General features: G+C 44.2%; 1 long non-coding RNA gene across 1 annotated transcript in view; it reads left to right on the top strand.

The window, feature by feature from the left end:
• LOC109279502 overlaps nucleotides 1-3,220 on the top strand; it is a 12,464-nt gene extending 9,244 nt beyond the window's left edge. Inside the window, exons 2-4 of the long non-coding RNA XR_002086207.1 lie at nucleotides 2,346-2,433; nucleotides 2,558-2,725; nucleotides 3,115-3,220. This is a non-coding gene — a long non-coding RNA (uncharacterized LOC109279502). The remainder of the gene's footprint in view (nucleotides 1-2,345; nucleotides 2,434-2,557; nucleotides 2,726-3,114) is intronic.
• The last annotated feature ends 2,001 nt before the right edge of the window (nucleotides 3,221-5,221 follow it).

Raw genomic sequence — 5,221 nt, 5'->3', positions numbered from 1 at the left:
GGCAGGGCTGCTCTCAATCCCTTCATCCCCCAGCCTGTATTGATACCGGGGGTTGCCCTGACCCAGGTGCAGCACCTTGCACTTGGCCTTGTTGAACCTCACGAGGTTCACATGGGCCCACTTCTCAAGCTTGTCCAGGTCCCTCTGGATGGCATCCCGTCCCTCTGGCCTGTCGACCGCACCACTCAGCTTGGTGTCATCTGCAAACTTGATCCCACTGTCAATGTCATTAATGAAGATATGATGTAGGCATCTAGGCAAGTAGGTTTGGGCAGCAATTTAGATAAAGCAGGTCGATGCATGTATGTGTCAGAGCTCTGCGGTATGTAAATAGATACCACAGTGGTGGGCACATTACAGTTGAGGCATAGATTAGTTGGACACACACGTGAGCAGCAGCTACACATACTCAGTTTCCCAGATCTGTCCTAGGCTTTTCTGGGGCTGAGTCAACCAGTTGTGCACATGTGTCATATTATGCATGGTGTTGTTCTGTCTTTTTATTTTTATTGACTCCATATTATCTGCTATAAATTCTGATTTTGCAATGATGAATCATCTCACTACCTTCTACAATCTCCCTTCCCTATGTTGCAAGACAGATTTAAATTCAGTCAGTGCCTACTGACATCATCCCAGTTTGTTTTTATTTTCTGGGATGCCACCCTTAAATGCACAGCACTAAGTTTACCGATAGAGCTGTTTTACATGTACAGGAAAGTTACACTCAGTCATTCTTCCTTTTTGTCCTAAATTCTTTAGAAACACTGCTGTTTCTGCAAATCTCCAACCAGCATGGTCCCCATAAATGTTTCTTCTTTTCAGTTCAAGGGTATGATGAGGTTTGAAATTAAGTCACCTACCTGTATTCACGCAACTGGATCAGCAAAACATTTCTTTTGCGGTTCTGCAGCTGCAGCAAATACCTCATGTGAGACTGCTGGGGACCCCCAGTCACTCAGGATGAGTTGGGAGTGCAGTGGGTGTCTTTCCCAACACACAGTGCTCTATGCACTAAGCCACATGTATTTCGATGACTTCTCCTGCAAGGGGAGGGAGCGGAGCTGGAGGAGAAAAGTTTTTAACAGCCTCTGCCTGCATCAACACAATCCAACCTCCTTTGTTTTAATTATACCAAACGATGATTTGGAGCAATATAAATTTCAAGATGGATGCAAATCTCCTGCCGATCTCTGCTGAGCAGGGGGGGAGCTGTGGGGACCTGCGTTCCCAGCCACAGCCGCAGCCCCTGTTCCCCTAGCAGCCTTGGCCCTGTCCAGGCAGAGATGGTGGGACAGGTGATCACAGGCCTCAAGGTTTGCCCTGGTAAATATTTCTTCTGCATGCCACTATGCAGAGATGTGCCAAGTCATGTTAACACCCTTATCTGGGAAAATGTCCCTTCCTTGCCACACATAACACCTCGGGGAAAATTTCAGTCTGAAAGCTTCAAAATCAACTGCAAAGAATTCAGTATAATCAGTTCCCAGGATACCTCCAAAATACAAATGCTGCAAACAGAATTGGAGGGTTAGGGTTAGATTTCTTTGATTTTTCAGAAGCTGCTTGACTTGCTTGGTGCTGTCCTTTTTTACACACGGTTCCCAGTCCTCTCTTTGCATCTGTGTGTGCATGTGTGTATATCTAGTGCAGCGTATGCAGAGATACACAGATTTTATCTTTTTTTTATCTTCCTCCAAACTGCAGTTCTCTCAGCAGTATTTTGTTTGATTTACACGGCAAAGTGTGGTTTTCCTCTACGAAATAAGCAAAAGAGGTGTAGACTCCCATGCTTATATCTGGGTTATGTCATTTTAGTTATATGTAATTGTAGCTTTATTTTTATGTAATTTCTTTTCGTTCACTGCTAACATGCATACTGTGCTGCTAATCTTTATGATTATTTTTTCCTGAGGATGCTTAGCCAGTACAGAACTCTGACCTGTCCACCCACAGTGGTAAAGACATATAATTCCTAAGACAAACTCTTTTTTCTGCTTGCTCCAATTCAGCCTAACCTGATAGGTTAACCTAATCCGCATAATGCACACCTATTTTCATATTTCATTGATGCTATGCTCAGAGTGGTGGACTCTATGCACAAGTACGTCATCAGGTTCTGTCCAGGTCTATTTGCAATTGTGGTTGTCAGCAAACTACCCTGAACCATATGGGATCAGCAGAGAGCTTTTCACTCATCTCCAAAGAGCCTGAAGTCTTACTGTTTGTTTCTTACCAGACATAGGTTACCACTCTGGAGCTCAAAAAGGAAAAGTGTTAATGTGTCATGAGAACTTCATACGGCAAGTCAGCGTGTGTCATTTGCATGTCACATTATTTCACAGGTCTGAGACACAGTTTTAAAAATCTCTTGATGGAACGTACATGCCTCTCCCTAAAGTGCTTCTTGTGCTGCACCTTCTTTGGAAACAAGTAAGTACAATTCCACTAAAATAAACAGGGGTATGCTGATTTCTAGTAGCTAAAGATCTGCTCGTTCTTTACATAAATAAATGCAAAAGACTGCATTCCCTGGCTTCGTCTGTCAATTTTGCAGCATAGAGTGAAGAACTTAAGGACAGATGGAAAGCATCTGGAAGTAAAATTTTAGCTATATGAAGGAATTCTTTATTGGAAGAAAGCTGGAGAAAGCCCATACCTTCTGCAGTATTTTCCCCAGCTACTCTCTTGCCACACTAATTTCTACCTGTAATGGATATCTCAGGTAAAGGACTTACTCTCTTCACCCAAGTACAGCAGATTTCCAGTAAGATATCCGTACGTGTGCACACATACATACGAAGAAAGAGCGTGAGTGCTTATTCATGTGTGTGTTTTGCATGACAGGAGGGTCAGAAGAGACGATAATAGTTTGTCAAATAATAAAGTATAATTACACTAGGGAAAGAAAAGGTTGGTAACACCTGGTTGGTCTATTCTTTCTTTGCATATTTATTTGTGCTATTTCCAGTGTGTTACGAGACCTTAGTGGGTTTTGACTGATTGCTTTGTCCTCACTTACTCCAGTGTGACTCCATCAGTTTCTCTGGTACTGAACCAATATACCTGAGCATACCACTGAACGAATATTGGTTCCCATGCTTTGTTATACAGATGTGATGCAGAGCAGAAACAAACTGATCCTGAGGCCAAACATGTGGTATGGATTGTGGTTACAAAGATCAGTGATGAAGCCAGCACCCTCCAATTACTCCAGTGGTTTCTGGTAGATCTTTCCTTTTTTTTCCCCTTTTTAAAAAAAAATTATTTATTAATAAAATTATTATGAAACACTGCATTCCTATTCACATCCTGAGCAGTGAACCAATAGCCAGAGACATTTCATAAACAGGTGAAAATTTACACTATCAATCACTTTTTTGTGATAGGAGTGTTTTGGGTCTTGCCAGACACGAATGTGTCTAAGTCTCTGCTGGTGCCGTGTACTGCACAGGCTGCCCCGGTGAGTGCGCTGGCAAGTTCATCAAGAGCTGCTGCCTGCAAAAGTGAAGTCTTGATGCACGTATGCGGTTTGGGATCTTTTTTTCTTTGACTATGTTTTAAAGCTAGCCACAGTTTCCCGTGCAACTTGAACTCAGTGTTCACAGCATGCCCCAATGTCATTTCCGTGTGACTCAACGTGTCAAAAGGTAGGTTGGTGCGTGCAGCCTTGCTTTCCCCTGGTGCCTGGCTCACAGTGCCAGCATCCATTGGGGATGGACGTCCTTGCTCCTGGTGTTCTAAGCCACATGTGGGTCTCTGCTGCTACACAGCAAGAGGCTGTCAGAAGTTTAACAGCAATAGCACAGAAATGTGCTATTTGGGGCTCATTGCTTCAAAATGTCATGGAGATAAAGAATTTAGCAAGATTCAAATTTGGGTTCTGCGTTACATGAAAACAGGACTGTTGAGAAGTAAATAATCAGAAAAATATTTGGAAAGGTTGCAAAGTGCCAAGTTTTGAAGATTTAAACCAGTCTTTACGAGCTGGCAGGATGTCTCTGAGGGGAACAGTTTATCCTGCCAGAAGTTTCTTGCAAATGCTCCTAAACCACCACTGTCAGAGTCAGCCTATGGGGTCTATTTAAGCTGACCACTGGCCTGACTGATTTTTAGGTACTGAACAACAGAAAATAAGATTAAATCAGAGATTAATCCATGTTCTATAACTGTGACCACAACTAATGTGACAGACATGATGTACAGTTGCAGCAGAGAAAGCAAAACCATTTTCATGAAAAATAGAACATGCCAACCAAGAAATGACTCAGTCTTTGCAGCATTTCAATAAAAATATCTTTGACACTCTGCATGGACCCACCTACACTCATATATAGTGTGAGTAGCTTAAGATGTCTAAACTTGTCTCACAATCTCGGGTCAAAAGGAAATCACTCATTAAAGGAAAAAATGGTAAACATCATTTAAGCACTTTTGAAAGGCACTGTGCTGATAGCAAAGTGCTTTGTAATCTGGAGAGCAAGCACAAAGTGAATGGATAGATTTCCCTACACTGACACAGTAACGTGCCTTGCTTTGGTCCCAAGAGACTGTCCCAGCCGAGGGTGAGAGTTTTTTGGCTGAGGAGACTGGGCAGTGCCTGCTGTAGCCCATGATGTGATCGATTATCCTGCCCCTACACCCAAACGGAGCCTGCACACGCTCCCATCAGCTACTGGGCGACTGTCAGGCATCAGCCCCCTCCATTTGGGCTGGACCAGCTCTGCCGTAGTGACACAAGGAGCTGTTTGTATCCCATTTCAAATGCCTTGAAACAAAACCCTTTCCTTGCTCAGCTGCCACAGGAGCATTGGTTCCCCACACTCTCCCAGTGCTTGCTCAGCAGCACTGCATGCTACCTTGGCACTCTCAGTGCACCCTGATAACAAGTCGATTTGCACATTGCAGCTGTTGACCCCTCCATTTGATGGCCAGCAGCATTCAACATTTTCTGTCTCATCCCGGTGACCCTCTATCTGCCAGGCTGTAGCTCCAGGGACACGGCTGGACAGGGACCCTGTGCACTAGCTGGGGACCTACAAAGATGTTTCCGCAGCAAGGAGCCATAGAGACTGCCAGCTCCTCGCACTGGAGGAGAGCTTGGCATTGATGGCCATCACCCACACATGGCCAGAGCGCCGACAGCCCCACCATCCAAGGCCTGGTGAAAACCCTAACCTTTCCTTATCAGCAAGGCGGGCCTAGATAAATGCCAAAGGAC

Source organism: Aptenodytes forsteri, unplaced genomic scaffold (genome assembly GCF_000699145.1).
Source record: "Aptenodytes forsteri isolate BGI_AS27 unplaced genomic scaffold, ASM69914v1 Scaffold193, whole genome shotgun sequence".
NCBI lineage: Eukaryota > Metazoa > Chordata > Aves > Sphenisciformes > Spheniscidae > Aptenodytes > Aptenodytes forsteri.
Note: the sequence above shows the minus strand (reverse complement) of the source record. Positions and strands in the feature narration are given on the sequence as shown.